This window comes from Lycium barbarum, chromosome 2 (assembly GCF_019175385.1).
Source record: "Lycium barbarum isolate Lr01 chromosome 2, ASM1917538v2, whole genome shotgun sequence".
In the NCBI taxonomy this organism is placed as follows: Eukaryota; Viridiplantae; Streptophyta; class Magnoliopsida; order Solanales; family Solanaceae; genus Lycium; species Lycium barbarum.
In genome coordinates, this window is record NC_083338.1 from 15,162,681 (window position 1) to 15,184,611 (window position 21,931).

The window sequence follows — 21,931 nt, forward strand, 5'->3', positions numbered from 1 at the left end:
CAGTTAGACACATGAAATATTAACAACTTCATAACAATGGAATAAGGTCTCATATAATCATGATATTTAATCATACAAAGAAGATAGACTGTTACCTTTGCGTATATTAATTTGCAACAAGAAAACGGCTATACTCTAATGATTTCCAAAGTTAACAGCGCTAACTTTCTGGTCCACAAACGCAAAACCGTGAGCAGAAACCTCGAACTCCAACGCATTCAAACCAAACCTTTTCGAAATTGGTATATTTTTTTACTGTGTATTTTGCTGTCTTTGCTTACTGTTTTTTTTTTTATTTCTCCTGTTTCTCCTCTTTTCTATTCTCTGTTCGTGTTGGTAAGTCAATATTCGTTGTAGTTGAGATTTATATTTGAAGTACAGATGTGAGGATTCATTTAAAGCTCATGCGTATGTGCAGTTCATATTTTACTAATTTAGTATGAATATCTAAGCATGAGGTTTAACTGGTTATGAACTAAAAAAAAAAACAGTACGAAGAGGCAATACTTGCATGCCATGCTGCGTTTGTGATTTTTGAGTTATTTATGACTTGGGTGCTTATCTTTGCTCAATATTTTTTTTTCTAGGTAGATGATAGTAGGTTTTTTTTATTCTTTTGTTTTCTGTTCGTCGGTTCTCAAAAATTGCTGTAAGTTTTATTTGCTTTTGCTAGATATTAGCTTACTGTTGTGTCTAAATAAAGTAACGTATAATAGAACATTGGCAAGCACTAGTTAAAAGTGATTAAAGAACACATAGTGTTTAAAATAAAGAATAAACTTAATATCATGTTTCATTACTTAATAAAAATGCTATTTGAGCCTAATGACGCTCCTTAGTTTGAAGTTGAGTGCTTAATATTGAATAGGTCACTGTATCTTATTGAAAAGATATCCATGTTTTGCTGAGATAAAGTGATTTGAATTTGATCAAGCGTTTTTTTTTATTTAAAACTTTGAAAAGAATAAGGCACGAGATAAAAGATCAGAATTGAGGTAAGGCTGGAAAGTGCTGCTACCAGTACATCACACACTAACGAAAAAAAATTAGACAATTTTTTTTAATAATTCCAAAACAATAAAGAGGCTAAAAATAAGTACTTTTAAGCTCGTAAGCATAATGTATCCAGAAAAATAGTTAAGCCGAACACAAGTTGATAAAGCGACCGTGCTAGAACCACGGGACTCGAGGGGTGCCTCACACCTTCCCCTCGGTCAACAGAATTCCTTACCCGGACTTTGGTTTTCGCAGACCAATAAAAATAGAGTCATTTCCTTTTGATTAGGGATTCATAAGGTGACTTGGAACACCAAAACTCAATTCCAAGTGGCGACTCTGTAACAAATAAAATAATCCCTTTTCAAAACGTCACTTTAATTGGAAAAACCCTTTTAAATAAATTTAAAACAAATCAAATTTATTTTTATTTATTTCGAAAAAAAGGGGTGTGACAGATGGCGACTCTGCTGGGGATAACCAGAATTCGAGCTTGATATATTTACTTGTATTTGGCTTTCTTTATTTCTTGGATATATATTCTGTGCTTGTTGGCCTAATGTGCTATTTGCTGCTTATTTACCGCTTTGATATTATGTGACTTCATATGTAAATTGTCTTCTCTTGCGCACCCCTCTGAGTCTCTGAACACATTCACCACTGTTCACTGTGTGTGCGGGTACGCTCCACAAAATTTTCTGTCTGAATGAGCCTGTGGGCGGTTACGCTCCTGGTTCAGGATAATTAGCAGTCACACATGTTAGGCGGGGTTGGACCACCAGTGAAGCCGGAAAAGCTCTGCTACCGGCAATCTGGCCCTTCCCCGGCTCGAGTTGTCCGCTCGGGTAAGCCAGTCTAGACACCTTCTCCTTTAGGATGTTAAACCTAGCAGAACAAGCCACAAGTAATGATTATCCCTATTAGGCTACGCTTTATTTACATCACATGCATTTGACCTAATAGGACTCGGCACAGGGGCTGGGTCTGTCTAAGACAGGTGTCTATCTCAAAAGACCACCATATTTATTTTATGTGCTATCCGAAAACATATTTATTTGGAAGGTTTTTGCATGTTGACCGGTTTTTAAGGTGATTAGGAAGAATAAGAGAGAAATAATTATCCTCCATTTAAAAAAAAAAAAAAAAAAAAATCCAAGAGTCTAAGCTAGTATTCACGAACTACGTGCACCTGATTCTCACCTCAATGAGATACGTAGGCAGTCCTTCTTGGATTCGGTGATCTTTATTCAAAGATTAAAAAAAAAAAGAGTTTTCCTTATTCAAAAAATCCAAAAAAAGGTTTTACCTTTATTTTTCGGATTATTCTTTGTATAAAATTCCAACATTTGAAAAATCCCAAAAATATTTTCTTTTATTTATTCATTCCTTGGAAAATTAAAAAAGGGTTTCTTTTCTTTTAAAGATAAAAAAAAGGAGAAAATTCAAGAAAAAAAAAACAAGTTTCTCCATTCTCATCACGAACTACGCGCACCTGATTCTCACCTCAATGAGATACGTAGGCAGCCCTTCTTGGGTTCGGTGATCTTTATTCAAAGATTAAAAAAAAAAAAAAGAGTTTTCCTTATTCAAAAAAATCCAAAAAAGATTTTACCTTATTTTTAGAATTATTCTTTGTAGAAAATTCCAACATTTGAAAAATACCAAAAATGTTTTCTTTTATTTATTCATTCCTTGGAAAATTAAAAAAAAAGGTTTCTTTTCTTTTAAACATAAAAAAAAAAGATAAGAGAAAATTCAAAAAAAAAAAAGAAAAAAAAAAACAAGTTTCCATTCTCATCAAGAACTACGCAAACCTGATTCTCATCCCGGTGAGATACGTAGGCTGCCCTTCTTGGGTTCGGTATTCCTATTAAAAAAAAACAATATGAAAAAAAAAGAGTTGTTATTCTTTCACAAAAAGAACAAAAAAAGAGCTTTTATTTCATTATCCCAAAATTTAATAAAAATGTTTGTATACTTTTTTTCATGAACTACGTCTGACCTGATTCTTGTTTCAACAAGATACATAGGCAACCCTTCTTTACGGTTCGGTCCCACAAAAAAATGAATAAGAAAATATATTGACTCGGTAGGTATCAACATATTTAGGAGTGTGCATGATAAAAAAAACAAGAGTTAAAAGAATGAGGATGATAGAGAGGACCAATTTTGTTGTGAACCATAGATTCTTTTGGTACCTCTTGATTATACCTAAGTGACACTTGAGAAATTCTTTGGCTAAAAGTTAGGGTCAAAATTAATCCGACCTCATCGTTTTATGTGCATTGTGTGATGAGCTTTAGATTGAAAATTCAATAACATTGCTTTGTTGATCTAGAACTTGGCCGGAATGTTTGTTGAGGCGAAATATCGAGCAACACTTGGTTTGAGAAAGGATTGTAGGCTTTCTTTGACCCGATTGTGCCTTTCAAGCCTACCAAATGACATATGATCCCTAGTGTTACCCTTTTGAGCCTAAAACATTTTCTTTGGATAAACCACAATTTAGCCTATATCCTTTCGAGTGCATAAGTGCACTATCCCTCTTTTGGCCCCACCTCCCTGAGCGCACTAACAAAATCTAAGCTGGCAAAGTGGAAAGGTGAAAAATGCAAAAGTCTAAGTAAATTACAACGACAAAAGAAGAGCTGCAAAGAAAAAAAAAAGCTCCAAAAAATGGAGGAAAGCTCAAAACAAAAAAAGAGAGAAGAAAGTTAAAGAAAAAAAAAAGCAAAGCAAATAAAGATCGAGTGCGAACATCAAAAAAAAAAATATATATATATATATATATATAGAAGTATAGTGTTATGCTCAAGGAGGGAATAGTCACTTTATTACAAATATATATCCTACCCATCTATAAGCCTACATTACAAGCCAATAACAAGTCCTACTTGATCCCATTCTGAGTGTCCTCACATTAGTGGATACTTACATGAATGTCACGACCCAACCCCGTAGGCCGTGACTAGTGTCCGTGCTAGACACCCAAACGTACCCAATAACCCAAACGAGCATATTTGCAGAATATATCAATATAAAAGTCAATTGGTGCTACCAGATAGTGCAGGTGAACAGATATAGCACGTGAAAGCCGATAAGGCCGTCACAGATCATAGTAACCCAAAACATATACAGAACCCACACAAGTATGTCTACAGACCTCTACAGAACATAACAGAATCATAACACGGGACAGGGCCCCGTCGTACCCCTGAATAATGTACATATATACGATAGCAGAAGACTGTACCAAAATATGGGTTCCGGATAAATGAGCGCTCCAAAAGAGCAGAATAAAGTCCTAAGCGGGCGGATCAGCAAATCTGTCGTCTGTACCTGCGCGGCATGAAAACGCAGCCCCCGGAGGAAGGGGGTCAGTACGAAATATGTACTGAGTATGTAAAGCACGGAACGTAGTAAACAAAGTCATAATCGAAGCAAAAGATACAAAAAATGAACTGAATATCCAGATTAGCAAAATGCTGATCATATAGCATAAATAGTATTCGCTGAAAACATATGTCGTACCTGGTCCCATTACGGAACAAGATCATAACCGAAACAGAACTTACAGAGGAGTGAGTGTAACATCTGAAGTATCAAATGCATATTTTCCAAAACATGAGAAGTGTGTACAGAAACATATACCATATCATATCCGACCCCTGCCAAGGGACTCGGCAAACAGAACGTGGCCACCCCCCCCCCCCCCGACGCTGGTGCCACAACACATAAGGAGCAGAATAGGGGATAACCCCGTAACATAACATATCATATCAGATGGCCATATCAGATCATATCATATCAGAATGTGTGTACATGGCACAACATACTCCACAACCCATGTACATATATACCTGCCCCCTCACATCGAGCCACGACGAACAATGCAGTGGAATACGCTTGACAACATATCCTAGCCCGGGCTCAGTGAGGGAAACATTGAGACATCCACGAATGGAGTAGTGAGAAACTAAATGCAATAAAAATACCATATATTTTTCCAGAGACTCAATGAAGCATATCGAATGACAGATCAAATCAATGAAATCGGACGGAGTCAGGGTAAGTGAAATTCGAATGTCAAAATGGGTTACGGAAGCATAATTTTTCTGAGATCGTTTCCAAGTTCCAAAACAATTCATAAGGCTTAATGAAATATTTAAAACAATTTTTATTTAGTAGTTAAAAGAGTAGTTAGAATATTTTAAAAGAAAACACTCGAAGACAAGTCATAAACGCGTAAAGGGTAAAATCGGAAATAGTGGGCCCACCTCGGGACAAACGAAGCGGTGGGATCGAATTATGTATTTTAAGCTTATAAAGTCACCTACGGAGGTTCTGGGGGCATTCCATAACTTTCTAGACAATTTGCGAAAGTTTGCACAATTCTTTCAATAAAGCATACTTATAGGGTTCAATTCCATTGAACGAGAAAGGGGTATTTTCAAATGCGGATTCCGATGAGCAGAACACTTTCCGAGGCTCAAATCCGATCCTAGTACACCTAGGCCATGCCAAAAGAAGAATCGGGATAGCTTTACATACCTTATATGCTCTTTACGCCTTTCCAAATTCGATTCCCGTTTCGCCCAAAATCTGCAATTGGTCACATTTACCAATTCTCAATTTCCAATCTTTAAGTATTCAATCTTTATTCATAATTGCCTACAGAAATTTGGGCAGCATCTCCCCTATACATATAGCATCCCCGAGAATTTAACTCGGCCAAAATAATCAACAACAACCCAACAACAACACCAACAACAACAACAATCAATATAGGACACAATATGACATAACTAGTCTTCTTTCCGACATAATGCAAGAACTTTCATTCCGACTTCCCATTTCCAAACCAATCTCAATGTTTTCATATTCATTATTAATCTAGATTATCACAATATAATTTGGAAGCATTTCACATCATTTCCACAAAATATTCACAAGATATACAAAATATATAAACTTTCCACCAAAGTCATAATTCATCCAAAACTTCTAATATTCAACCTACATATCCATAACATATTTCCATCTTCCAATTTCATCAACCATAATCATAATTCACATCTTAACAACTTCATTTCCATAATATCGCAAAATCATTCTAAAGTGGCATAATCTTCTACATTCCAACTTCAACCAAAATTCATTCAACTTTCATTCCCAATATAATTTTCACCATAACCACAACTAGAATACAACATAAAATTCAACTCATATATGTGTACAACATATATACACTCATGGATACATATATATATACATACCCACTTTGCAAACTTCCTTATTTCCATAATTTCTACTCATTTCCACATACTACAACATAAACCAACCTTCATAACATAGTAAGGAGGGATAAATTCTTACCTTTTTTCTTCAACTTCTTCACTTAACCCAAGTGTGAGATTGGTGAAACAAGTGCTCTATTCTCCCAAACAATTGCACCAAGTTGTAGAGGACCCTTAATATAGTAGGAAAGCCACAAGACAATAATTTTTGGATCAAAATTTTTGAGGGGTGAAAGTAAGGAGCTAGGGCCGAAATTGCCCTTCATGTTGCTCCTCTTGTTCTTGTTTTTCTCTTCTTTGCTTCTTGAATCATCTAATGGATAATAATACATATATGGTCCCTTATATTATTTGGCACATGGAAAATATTCATTAATTTGGTGGGCTTGGACCAGGTATGGCCGGCCACCCCCTCACTTTGGGCCTAAATTTTTCTTTTCATTTTTTTGGGCCAACTCGGTTGGTCCTGAGTTGGGCCTAGCCCACTGACCTTTCGACCTTAAAACGTCCATATCTCCTTGTACCGACGTCACCTGGGAACCCACGACATATGGATGGAAAGCTAATTCAATTATCTACAAATTCTATTTCTTGGTATTTTTCCACATTCCAAACATATAATACAGTTTTTGCCCCCCAAAGTCAGGTCACCCGAAAACGTTTTCTTAAAAATATTCGTTTGGAGGACTTCCACTTTGATTTGGCTCAAGGGTCCTTCTTGAGTTGTGTTTAACTTCACATATGTGATTCATATAATTTGTCACATGTCCCAAAAAAAAAATCTTGACGTGTGGGCCCCACCTCAACTTACAATTAACCCGACGTTCAAAAATACGGGATGTAACAATGAAGGCCAAGCATATGGCATCTCAATTGCACGCATTGAACATCCTTCTGAGTGTGAGTTTACTTCTTGAACGTCCTAAGATCTAAATGCTTAAATTGAGTGTGAATTAGGACTTTACTTGTGGTAAGGGCACTTGAAACATGAGGATAAGAATATTCAAAACCTCTAATTGATGCAAAATGAATAGATCATGTCAATACTTAGGTATGTTTGAGGTACCATTTGAAACTATAGGAGTCACTTCTAATTTGACCTCCGGTTCGTCCGAGAGTCATCGATGGTAATTTTCGATGCATAATACTAATAGTTGGTGCCAACTAAAGTCAAGATATACTAAACCGATGAATTGATTTCTTTGTCTTCATCCTCTGGTGCTCTTTATAAGAGACACACCCTTTTTGAAAAAAAAAAAACAAAAAAAAAAACTTAGCTTTTTATGAACTACGTTTGACCTGATTCTTGCTATGGCAGGATACGTAGGCAGTCCTACACGGGGGCTCGGTCTCACTCAATAATAAGTCTCATATCCCCAAAAGATCAAAACTGGGACATTTTTTTTTCGAAAAAAAAAATCATTTCAAAAAAAAAAAATTCAAAGTTCCTCAGTTTAAAAAACTGAAGTATTTACACAAAAAAAAAAAAAAAAAAACTACTCTTTATTTCATGATTTCACAGGGTGCAACAATCCCTGGTTGCATTTTAGGAAACAAAACCCCTACTTTTTATGATGCCTTCACGGGGTACGACATTCCTTGGTTGCAATTTAGGGAACAAAACCCCCTATTTATTTGCATGCCTTCACAGGGCACGACATTCCCTGGCTGCAGATTAGGGAACAAAAACCCTTGTTTTTCTCATATTTTCATAGGTTGACTACCTCAAAATAAAGTCACGTTTTTTTTAATTTAGGTTGACTGCCTCACAATAAAGTCATATTTTCATAGGTTGACTACCTCAGAATATAGTCACATATTTAAATTTCAGGTTGACTACCTCAGAATACAGTCACGTCTTTAAATTTCAGGTTGACTACCTCAGAATACAGTCACATATTTAAATTTCAGGTTGACTACCTCAGAATACAGTCACATATTTAAATTTCAGGTTGACTACCTCAGAATACAGTCACGTGTTTAAATTTCAGGTTGACTACCTCAGAATACAGTCACGTGTTTAAATTTCAGGTTGACTACCTCAGAACACAGTCACGTATTAAAATTTCAGGTTCACTACCTCCGAATAAAGTCATATTTTCAGGTTGACTACCTCAGAATGCAGTCACGTATTTTTCAGGTTGACTACCTCCAAATAAAGTCATATTTTCACAGGTTGGCTACCTCAGAATACAGTCATGTTTTTAAATTTCAAGTTGACTACCTCATAATACAGTCGCATATTTAAATTTCAGGTTGACTACCTCAGAACACAGTCATGTTTTTAAATTTCAGGTTGACTACCTCAGAACATAGTCACGTATTTAAATTTCAGGTTGACTACCTCAGAATACAGTGATGTATTTTAAATTTCAGGTTGACTACCTCAAAATAAAGTCACGTATTTAAATTTCAGGTTGACTACCTCAAAATAAAGTCACGTATTTAAATTTCAGGTTGACTACCTCAGAATACAGTCGCGTATTTAAATTTCAAGTTGACTACCTCAGAATACAGTCATGTTTTTAAATTTCAGATAAAGTCATGTTTTTAAATTTCAGGTTGACTACCTCAGAATACAGTCGCGTATTTAAATTTCAGGTTGACTACCTCAGAATACAGTCATGTTTTTAAATTTCAGGTTGACTACCTCAAAATACAGTCATGTATTTAAATTTTAGGTTGACTACCTCATAATACAGTCGCGTATTTAAATTTCAGGTTGACTACCTCAGAATACAGTCATGTTTTTTTTAAAATTTTAGGTTGACTACCTCAGAACACAATCACGTATTTAAATTTCAGGTTGATTATCTCAGAATACAGTCACGTTTTTAAATCTCAGGTTGACTACCTCAGAATACAGTCCCAGGTGATTTATGATTTTCCTAAAACTCACAAATTTTCCTGGTACAAACTGGGACAGAAAAATTTTGTTCATTTTTGTTTGTCTTTGATGGCTTGCAGGTTCTCCCGTGAAGCACAGAATTGATATTCAAGAATGAAGTTCCATCATTGGTCAGAGAAAAGAAGAATGCTCAATTGTAAGGATAGTTAGAGTCAGCTTGGACATATAAAGCAACCCAACATCTCAATATTCATCTTCTCAGCCTCTAGTCAAGAAACAAGCATCCAAGAATATTCTACGAACTGTTACTTGGAAGATAATCAACAATTTACTCCAAGTTGCAAGTCTAAGTCACACATTCTAACTTCAAGATCATACTTTGAGATCAAGGTACCCACCGAAAGAAGGTGAGGTGATAACTGAAGATCCAAGTGAAGGTCTAAAGGAATATTCAAGACAAGTATAGTAAATAGGATCTTGTATTTCCTTTCTTCTTTTGTTGTATTTTTCATTTCTTTAATGTAATAACAGGAGCCACGAACCGGAACCTCGAAGGGACCTCACTCGATCATCCAACTCATCATTCCATCCTTTTACCCACTTGAACTAGACGTGACCTGATTCACTTATAATCCGGGATATGTAGGATGCCCAAAACCAGGACTCGTTCACATCCTGTTCTTTTATTTCTTTTCGTCTTTCAAATAATAGTCAGGTCAAAAATCAGTCACAGTGTTCACATCTTTGCCTGAAAACTCTTCATGTTTCCAAGCAAAGAGGGACATTCTGTAAACACCTAATTTTTTTACCGAACATAAGTTTTACACCCTATTTAGTTTTTAAATATTTCTTTTAGGTCTAGATTAGACATCTTGATTTTTATGTCAATTTTAGTTAGTTTTATTTTAAAAATTGAGAACTTTAAAAATAGAGTCACATTTTAAAATAAATCTTGTTTTCGTTTTTATTTAAGAGAAAAGAAATTTGAAAAAAAAAAGGCAAGTAAACTTCCCAACTCCCCACTCGCTCACGTCCCATTTTTTTTTCTCTCATGTAACACACACACTCACACACGACATGCACAGCACACACACACGACACACACAACACAGATAAAAAGAAAGAAAAAAGGAACAGAAAAAAAAGAAAGAAAGAAAACGTAGGAAGAGAAAAAAAAAAGAAAAAAAACACATCAGAAGCAGTAGAAAAAAAAAACACAAAAACACAGAGGAAAACGAAAAACTCAAACAAGCACATGATATAGAGGGGAAAAGAATTTCAACAAAAAAAGAGAGTGGTTTTAGCAAAAGAGTTTTGCAAGTTTGCAAGCTTGAGTTGTGGTTCCTGTCGAGTTCCGGTGACGACGTTCTTGTTGCTATTTTCAGTTAGTTTCTCACTTCTTTCTATTTAATGTTGGCAACTTTATTGTGAATAAAACTTGAGCAAGACGATTCAGAAATGGTTTCTTAGCTTATTTAGCATGTATGTTTTGAGCTAATCATGTTATATTTCCAATTGCATATTATGTTTGATTATCAGCGTTGTTTTCTCTTATTTCGTTCACGTCACCATGTTTTGAGTTCGATATTTTGTTAGACCCTGTTTAGATTAAAGGCCAAATAATAAAGTTTATGGTCCATTAAAAAGTGTTTCGGTCTTTCGTTTTGGTCGAGAACGAGTACTGTTTTAATATGAATAGGCTATTGCTAGTAATCAATTTAAAAAAAAAAAAAACAGATATTGAGTTTTTTTTTTTTTTTTGTTAAAAAAAAAAAAGGATTTGGTTCGTGTTGGTAAGTCAATATTCGTTGTCGTTGAGATTTATATTTGAAGTACAGATGTGAGGATTCATTTAAAGCTCATGCGTATGTGCAGTTCATATTTTACTAATTTAGTATGAATATCTAAGCATGAGGTTTAACTGGTTATGAACTAAAAAAAAACAGTACGAAGAGGCAATACTTGCATGCCATGCTGCGTTTGTGATTTTTGAGTTATTTATGACTTGGGTGCTTATCTTTGCTCAATATTCTTTTTTCTAGGTAGATGATAGTAGGTTTTTTTTTTATTCTTTTGTTTTCTGTTCGTCGGTTCTCAAAAATTGCTGTAAGTTTTATTTGTTTTTGCTAGATATTAGCTTACTGTTGTGTCTAAATAAAGTAACGTATAATAGAACATTGGCAAGCACTAGTTAAAAGTGATTAAAGAACACATAGTGTTTAAAATAAAGAATAAACTTAATATCATGTTTCATCACTTAATAAAAATGCTATTTGAGCCTAATGACGCTCCTTAGTTTGAAGTTGAGTGCTTAATATTCAATAGGTCACTGTATCTTATTGAATAGATATCCATGTTTTGCTGAGATAAAGTGATTTGAATTTGATCAAGCGTTTTTTTTTATTTAAAACTTTGAAAAGAATAAGGCACGAGATAAAAGATCAGAATTGTGGTAAGGCTGGAAAGTGCTGCTACCAGTACATCACACACTAACAAAAAATAAATTAGACAATTTTTTTTAATAATTCCAAAACAATAAAGAGGCTAAAAATAAGTACTTTTAAGCTCGTAAGCATAATGTATCCAGAAAAATAGTTAAGCCGAACACAAGTTGATAAAGCGATCGTGCTAGAACCACGGGACTCGAGGGGTGCCTCACACCTTCCCCTCGGTCAACAGAATTCCTTACCCGGACTTTTGTTTTCGCAGACCAATAAAAATAGAGTCATTTCCTTTTGATTAGGGATTCATAAGGTGACTTGGAACACCAAAACTCAATTCCAAGTGGCGACTCTGTAACAAATAAAATAATCTCTTTTCAAAACGTCACTTTAATTGGAAAAAACCTTTTAAATAAATTTAAAACAAATCAAATTTATTTTTATTTATTTCGAAAAAAAAGGGGTGTGACAATCACTACTAAAAAAAAGGGGAAAAATCGACGACGAAAATCGACGGACTACGTCGATTTTTTTAATGAAACCGACGGTAAACCGACCCTTTACGGTCCGTCGGTTTACATAGCCTCACTTTTTGGAAACCGACAGACCACGTCGATTCTTTCCGCCGGACTGCGCCGGACTGAGTTGGTTTTTTTAATTTCTGATTTTTGATCTTATTTAAAAACAATAAATATTTTATGAAAAAACCGACGCACTGCATCGGTTTTTTATTTAAATTTTTTTATTTTAAATAAAAAACCGACACAGTGCATCGGTTTTTTCATAAAATTTAAGAATTAATTTCCAGAAAACCGACGGACTGAGTCGGTTTTCTGGAAAATTTCCAAAATTAATTTTCAGAAAACTGACGGACTACGTCGATTTTCTAGAAAATTTCCAGCATGCAATTCATGCATTTTCTGCAGCCACACCTGCACAGAAACCAGTACCAAAAGCTGCTCAAAACTAGCATTAAAATGCTCCAAATCAATTCTAAAAGAGCTACAACACATAAAATTACCCTAAGTAATAATAAAACACATCAAACACTATCTAAACACATCAAATATGATCTAAATAGACCTTCAAAGTTCAGAAATATGTAAATGTCCAACCAAAAGTATCATTAGCTAGTTTTAACATAAGTCCATTATTAAATCCAAACTACTACAACTGATCATCCGGTATCCGGGCTACGTAATCACCGTCATCATCATCACCGTCATCATCTCTTATCTTTTCTCTTACGTAATCACCTGATGACATCTGCATACATAAAATTAATAACTCAATAATGATATATTGATAGTAGGTTAAAATTTAACAAGTATAGAATTGTGTTATTATCAAGTATAGAATAAACTAACATGCAACTAGTTATCCTCCCACTCATCCTCGCTTGTTTCATTTTCATTAGATGATTCTTCCTCATCGCTTGTTTCAGGTCCATCGGTCGATTCTTCATCGACATTTTCTATGATAGTTACATCATCTTCATCAACTTCTTCTAATATGTGTTGAGGATGTTCCAAACTATTTTCTAACTCTGTGTCAACCGTTTGATGAACAACTGGTACATCATTATGATACGCCACATCTAATGCATTATCGACCTCAATCCTCCCCACAGGCTTAGTATTTATAACCACCCACCAATCAGCCTTATCCCTACATAAAGGATATGGAGCATAATACACTTGCTTAGCATTTTGTGCAATTATAAAGGGATCATAGCGATTGTATTGTCTTGTGTGTTTGACTTCAATTACGTTATGTTGACGATTCACCTTTGTACCTCTTTGGCTTGGATCAAACCACTTGCACCGAAATAATGTTATCTTTTTCTTAGGGTAACCTGGATACTTAAGTTGTATGATCTCCTACAGCACACCGTAATAATTAACAGTTACACCGCTACCATCATCATGTGAGGAGCAGAACTCGGCGATGCAAACAACCTCTTTAACCTAGGTATAATAGGTAAATAATGCATCGCCTTAATTGGAACCGTCTTCCCACTAGGTGTCCGCTTATAACGCGCATGTCCACATATTTTACATTCATTTAAATCAGCATCTTTCTTATAGAACAACATACAACCGTTTGGATAACAATGAATTCTATCATACGACAATCCTAATTTGGAAACCAATCTCTTTGCTTCATAGTAACTCTTAGGTATGTCGAATTCTGGACTAACTTGTTCCCTTACAAGCTTAATCATTGAGTCCATAGCAGCTTCAGCAACAGTCCAATCTGATTTGATGTTAATCATTCTAACTGCAACAGACAACTTAGAATGCTGACTCCCTACACAAAGTGGACGACTAGCCTCTTCTAATTCTTGATAGAAGCGCATTGCTTCTTCATTAGGAGGTTCCTCAAAACTTTGCTCAGGTTCAAACCCAGACTGTACGCCAAAAGCATCATTAACTCTATCATATTGGACATGACTATATTCCTGCGACACACTACTTTCACCGACAACCATATTGTAAAATATACCATTGACCCCATCAGTCTCTCCATGATCAGTCCAAAAATAATATTTCTGCTTAAACCCACGACTATATAAATGAACCCTAACCGCTTCCGGTTTCAAATACTTCATACACCGGCAATGAGAACAAGGACACCTAATTACCCCTTCATTTTGAAAAGGGTGAAGTGTCATTGCATGTGTGATAACCCCATCAACACCTTCAACAAATTCATCATGTACACCCACACGATTACTATTATTCATATTATACATCCACATACGATCCATCTACAAAAATATACCCACAAATTATTGAGGTTATAGAAATATATTATAACTTAAGAATTCTAACTTAAAATATAACTTAAGAAAACACAATCCCAACCACTTCTAACTTTGAATTCTCAATAACAATTATAACTTTAATAATTTATAAATTCTAACTTTAATATAATTTTGAAAAGCACAATCCCAACCAGTTCTAACTTTGAATTCTCAATAACAATTCTAACTTTAATAACATATGGATTCTAAGTTTAATTCTAAAAATTGAAAAGTAAATCTAGTCAAATAAAGTCTACATTTTAGTTTTGAGGTTATAGAAATATTATAACTTAATAATTCTAACATAACTTAATAATTCTAACTTTGAAAAGCACAATTCCAACCAATTCTAAAAATTGAAAAGTAAATCTCGAGAAATAAAATCTACATTTTAGTATTGAGGTTATAGAAATACTATAACTTAACAATTCTAACTTTGAAAAACACAATCTCAACCAATTCTAATTTGGAATGATCAATAACAATTCTAATAACTTATGGAATTCTGTATACCTGAACCTGCAGGCATGAACGCAGCCACCCGAGCAATAGATGAGTCAGTATGGATAATGTATCGAGTATGTAAGGCAAAAGAACAATATGTACATAAGGATCATGAAAGAAATTTGAAACACAAAAGCCAATCCAACTATCTGAATACATCTGTGACTAAACATCTAGGAGTATCTATGTAACTCTATATAACCGAAAGTACCTCTGAGGGCGTATGAAATGCATAGGTCATAGTATAACTGTTAGTACTGAGGAACGTATAGCCCGATCCATATATCATATCCCATCGGCCTCTCTGCGGCCATCATCATTATCATCATCACTGTACACCAACTGATCAGATGGTAATGCATATATAACGCCTATCTCTTCCCCCATACCCCATATACATATAATATATGCGTATATAACGCCTTCTGGTCATGGGTCTATGTGCATATGTATATAAATGCAATGCATAGTAAAATGAGTAGATAGAACTCTCGGAGTGACATAAGGTCGTACTACCTCCAATAGACATCTTCTAAACTAACACTATCAATGTACGAGATCTCAAGACCCAAGAACAGAAGGAACAATCACAAAAAAGGGTATAGGAACGTCAACGACTAAAGTTCTCCTAATGCTTCTAAGAGTAGAGCAATATGGAAGCTCGTTCATTCGTTTGTTAGCTCATATCACAAGGATCATGCCAAAATGAAAGAAAAGAAAGCATTAACATACCTTATCCGCTCCTCAATCTAACTATGCTTATGTCCTGATCTTGAAAAATCTACACACAGGACCAAGTACCAACTATTAGACTAGAATGTGCTTATATTCCAACCTTTAATCTAATTTACAACTTGACGAAATTCGGGCAGCATTTCCTTTGTAACCTTAACAACCTCTCAATTTCCAATTCAACCCAAACATCAACAACAATACCAACCACAACAATATCAATATTTACTTATCAAAATATAATCAAATCCCTTCCAAAACAGCCCCTAATCTCAACTTTACTCTCAATCAACTTACCGCTTTCTTAACTATATTTCTTTTACTTTAAATCACTAAAACTCTTGGTAACCAACTCAATAATAAAGGTAAGAATCATATACATACCTTGAAGGAACTATAACTCCAAAAATCAAACTTCACATCCAAGTCCTAAGCTCAACAACATCAATAAAACCCTAGGAACAACTTTCCCTTCACTAGCTCGGGTTCTCGGGGCTCGGATCTTGCTAAAATCTCACCAATATAAAGAAAAAAATATTGAGAGGAAATATTTTAGGGTTTTCTCTGGTTGGGGAAATGAAAAATGAGGATAAAAACGTGAGGGGCTATATATATAAGTGGAACAAAAATCAGGGTCAACGAGCGGGTCGACGGCCCATCAACACGTCGACGGCCGTCGACGTGCACCGTCGTGCCACCCTAGATTCAGGGGCCTTGACACGATGACGACTTGAAAGGACGTCATGTCGATGTGTCAACGGGTCATCCCTTTGCACTGTCAACGTGGATTGGTTTCCAGATTCCCTGAGTCACTTCGATTCGTTTAACTTCTAATCCGATCATATTGCAAGTAACATATACTTGTACTTCGGTATACATGAGGTGAAGCACTTAGTATCTCATAAACTCGGATACGAATCTCCGAAGTAAGGGCATACACAACTAGGAAACCATAAACTTTCTTACGACGAAAATGAGAGGCGTAACATTCTTCCCCCCTTCGAAACATTCGTCCTCGAATGTTCATACAAGTCATGAGTTATAAAAATTTCGGCAGAGTCTCCTCTGTGAATATACCAATCCAACCTGCACACATCAACCCAATACAATGCCACACAGGGCCATATGCTAAAATATACAACATTATGGCCCAACACGACCAATCACAACAACTATAAATAAAACCAATACTTGGGGGTGATGATGCCTCAAACTAAGCCTCTTGGGATGACGAAAACAAGTATGGGTACTTAGTCTTTATCTCCTCTTCAGCCTCCTAAGTCACTTCTTCAATATTATTATTTCTCCAAAGCACTTTAACAGAAGCCACATCCTTAGTTCGCAATCGACGAACATGTCTATCTAGTATAGCCATTGGGGTTTCCTCGTATGATAATTGATCGACCACCTGGAAATCAACTACCGGTACAATTCTCGAGGGATCTCCTACACACTTATGGAGCATGGACACATGGAATACTGGATGTACAAACTCTAGGTCAAAAGGTAGCTCTAACTCATATGCTACCTTACCCATTTTACGAATAATTCTGTATGGCCCAATGTATCGAGGGCTTAACCTACCCTTCTTGTCAAATCTCATAACTTCCTTCATAGGTGATATCTTCATGAAGACTCAATGACCTACGTCAAAACTCTAGCTTACGTCGCTGATTATCAGCATAGGATTTCTGTCGACTCTGTGCCGCTAGTAACCTTTCTTGAACCACTCTCACTTTGTCAACAGGCTTGCTGTATTAAATTTTTACCTACTAGCTGACTCTCTCCAATATCAAACCATCCTATAGGTGATTTACATCTCTGCCCATATAAAGCCTCATAAGGAACCTTCTGGATATAGGAATGGTAACTGTTATTATATGCAAACTCAATAAGAGGCAAGTGATCATCCCAGCTACCTCGAAAATCAATCACACAAGCCCTCAGCATATCCTCAAGTGTCTGTAGAGTACGCTCAGCTTGCCCATCTGTCTGCGAGTGAAATGCGGCACTAAGGCTTAACAGAGTCCCCAATCCGTTCTAAAAAGATCTCCAAAAGTTAGCTATGAAATGCGCCCCTCTATCTGAAATAATAGTTGTAGGAGTACCATGAAGTCGTACAATCTCTCTAAGGTAGAGCTTTGCATGATCTTCAGCTAAATAGGTAGTCCTAACAAGCAGAAAGTGGGCTGAATTTGTAAGCCTATCAACTATGACCCATATTGAATCATATCTCCATGGAGTACAAGGAAAACCTGCAATGAAATCCATATTAATTACCTCCCATTTCCATGTCAGAATCTCAATAGCCTGTAATAAACCTCCGGGCTTCTGGTGCTCTATCTTGACTTGCTGGCAATTTGGACACTGAGCGAAAAACTCCGCTACGTCCTTCTTCATACCATCCCACCAATACACTTCCTTGATATCATGATACATCTTTGTTGTGCCAGGATAAATAGAATAGCGAGAATAGTGAGCTTTCCCCATAACTTGCCGATGAAGACCTGCAGTATTAGGAACGCATAATCTACCTCGATACCTCAGTACTCCATCTCCTAATATCACAAAGCGCGTCCTTTCTTTCTGAGGAGCTGTGAATCGATAATGAACTAGAATAGGGTCTTCGTACTGACGTTCCTTTATCTCGGCTACCAAGGATGAAGTTACTGTATCTTGAACCGTAACTCTGGTATCACCTGAGTCTATCAATCGAACTCCTAGACTGGCTAGCTGACAAACTTCATGGGCTAGCTCTCTCTTTTCTAGCTGCAAATATGACAGGCTGCCCATGGATTTATGACTAAGAGCATCGGCTACTACATTGGCCTTTCCATGATGGTACAAAATATTAACATCATAATCCTTTAGCAACTCTAGCCATCGCCTATGACGTAAGTTCAACTCCTTCTGCTTAAAAATGTACTGAAGGCTCTTATGGTTGATATAAATATCAACATGGACACCGTATAAGTAGTGCCTTCACATTTTTAAAGCAAGAATCACTACAGCTAACTCAAGATCATGGGTTGGATAATTCTTCCTGTGCTTCCTCAGCTATCTAGAAGCATAAGCAATAACCTTACCGTATTGCATTAATACACAACCCAACCCAACCCAATACCTGAAGCATCACAATAAATCACATAGCCATCTGCTTCCTCTGGAAGAGTCAAGACGGGTGTTGAGGTCAACTTGTTCTTCAGTATCTGAAAACTTTGCTCACATGCTTCCGTCCACTGAAATTTAGCTGATTTCTGAGTCAACTCGATCAACGGGCTTGAAAGAGAAGAAAATCCCTCTACGAACCTCCTATAATATCCTTCCAGACCTAAGAAATTGCGTATCTCCATTGATGTCGTGGGCCTTGACAAATTCTTCACAGCCTCAATCTTTTGAGTATCCACTCTAATGCCTTTATCTGAAATAATGTGACCAAGAAAAGTCACAGAGTTCAGCCAGAACTCACACTTAGAAAACTTCGCATATAACTCTCTATTTCGAAGAACTCTAAGCACTGCACATAGATGATATGCACGTTCAGTCTCTGACGGTGAATAAACAAGGATATCATCTATAAACACAATAACAAACAAATCCAAAAAGGGTCTAAATACACGATTCATCAAGTCTATAAATACAGCTGGAGCCTTAGTTAGCCCAAATGACATAACGTGAAACTCATAGTGCCCATATCTAGTCCTGAATGTCATCTTTAGAATGTCTTCTTCCTTCACCCTAACCTGATGATACCCTGATCTCAAGTCCATCTTCAAAAAGTATTTGGCACCCACCAACTTATCAAATAAATCATCAATCCTCGAAAGTGGATACCTATTCCTTACAGTCACTTTATTTAATTGTCTGTAATCAATACACATTCGCAAAGAGTCATCTTTCTTTCTTACAAATAATATCGGCGCTCCCCACAGCGATGTACTGGCCTAATAAAGCCCTTATCAAGTAAATCTCTGAACTGTTACTTCAATTCTTTTAACTCTGCAGGTGCCATTTTATAAGGAGGAATGGATATTGGCTGAGTATATGGTAATAAATCGATAGTGAAATCAATCTCCCACTCTGGCGGAATGCCTGGAAGCTCATTCGGAAACACCTCTGGGAACTTATTAACCATATGGACAGACTAAAGGGTTGGTGACTCTGCTTGTACATCATGAACCCGGACCAGGTGATAAATATACCCTTTTCTGATCATCTTACTTACCTTAAGGTAGGAAATAAACCAACCCCTCGGCGAGGCAACATTACCCTTCCATTCTAAAATAGGCTCATTTGGAAACTGGAATCAGACTACCTTCGTTCTACAATCAACATTAGCATAACAGGAAGCCAACCACTCCATACCTCTAATAATATTAAAATCGATCATATTTAACTCAATCAGGTCTGCTATGGTATGGCGATTACAAGCTATAACTACACAACCTCAATATACTCGTCGAGCTGTGACTGGGTCACCAACTGGCGTAGACACCTCAGAAGGTTTAATTTACTCAGGCTCTATCCCAAACTTACCAGCAACAAACGGAGTAACAAATGACAAAGTAGAACCTGGGTCAATCAATGCGTATACATCATAGGAGGAGACTGATAATATACCTGTAATAACATCAGGAGACGACTCACGATCCTGTCTACCAACTAATGCATAAATGTTGTTCTGAGGACCGCTCAAACTAGATGCTTCACCTTTTCCTCTACCACGTCCTGCTAGTGTCTGAGAACTTTTCCTTGAAGGGCACACCGATGAAGAAGAAACAGCTACGGACCCTGTAGGCTGAACAATACCTACACCACCTCTCGAAGGACACTCCCTCATCACATGACCTGGCTATCCACAAGCATAACAAGCTCCTGACACAAATCGACACTACCCAGCGTGTAGTCTACCACACTGGGTACACCGTGGCAAAGGTGGCCCCATCTTTCCTGACTCCTGTCTATACTGAGAGCTCGAAGCTCTAGAACTCTGAGCCGCTCTAAAATAAGAAGGTTGATTAAATCTCTGACCTGATAACCACGGAGGTGTACTCGCCACTGGATGTGATGGATACCGAAAATACCGTTGTCTCTGTCATCCTCTAAACTCACCAACAGTATCTAAAGATCTGGCTCTCTTACTATGGCCCCGATAATACTCACGCTCTGTCCTCCACTGACGCTTACAATCCTCCAGGTTCTGTGTATATGCTTGTATTCGAGAAATATCCATACCTGGCGGTAATGCAGCTGTCATACACTCATCAATCAAATGTGTCCCTAAACCAACGAAAAAATAGTGAACTCGATCCTCCATTTCAGCCACCATAGCTGGGGATTATCTAGCCAATGAATCAAAGTGCACACTGTACTCCCAGACACTCATACCACCCTGCTCAATATGTAGGAATCTATCTACTCAGGCCTGTCGAACTTCTGGCGATAAGTAATGGTGATTAAGGGCCTCTGAAAACTCTTACCAAATGGCTGGAGGGGCATCCTCTCCCCTAGATAGCTCACATGTCTGGTACCACTGCACTGCTATATAACTGCATGACCCTAAATGTCCTCTGCATGCTATCAATAAAGTCCTCGGGGTCCATATTCTGCCTCAGCCCAGAGAATTCTGGGGGATCCAAACCAAGAAAAATTTTTACCCTCACACTAATAGCTCAGTCTGCCTGATCAACGCCGACTCCCTGACGCTGAGCCTTAGCGGCTACCAATCTAGTCAACAACTGTATAGCATCTCGCATATCCTGACCTGGTGCATCTGGCTGAGGGACTCGAGGCACTAGGGCAGGTGTTGGAGCTGGGGATGGCTCCCCTCTAAAATCCTCTGGTACAGGCGGGGTATGAGAAGTCTGAGATGGGGTCTCACTCTGAAACTCTCCCCGAGCCTTGGTAGTCAGGGGTGTACGGTTAGTAGCCTCTCCAGTCACTGTCTTGCCCTTCTGGGCAGCTGTAGCTTTCTTCTGAGGCATCGCTCAAATCATAACAAATTATTAGAAAGTAAACTCTTATCACACAGATCTATCGCACGATCTAAGATAGAAAGATTGACAACATCCTAAAAGTCCTGCAGCCTTATGTCTATAAGTGTGGTGCACAATACACCCATTAACAAAACTCTACTAGACACGGTTTCTAGACAACCCTGAGACAGAACTGCTCTGATACCACTTCTGTCATGACCCAAATCAATGAGTCACCACGAGTGCCTGACTTCTACTAACGAGACACCCTTATACCTGTACCTGGATCTCACTAAACAACAAGGTGGCCCATATATGACTTATAACTATAC

The 21,931-nt window shown here is 37.0% G+C and overlaps 1 long non-coding RNA gene across 1 annotated transcript; it reads right to left on the bottom strand.

The window, feature by feature from the left end:
* Positions 1-1,784: 1,784 nt before the first annotated feature.
* On the bottom strand, positions 1,785-6,586 carry LOC132629354 (uncharacterized). The gene is made up of 3 exons (XR_009578199.1): positions 6,373-6,586; positions 5,548-5,598; positions 1,785-4,335 (listed from the first exon to the last, which is right to left on the bottom strand). It is a non-coding gene; the product is annotated as an uncharacterized LOC132629354 (long non-coding RNA).
* Positions 6,587-21,931: the final 15,345 nt, after the last annotated feature.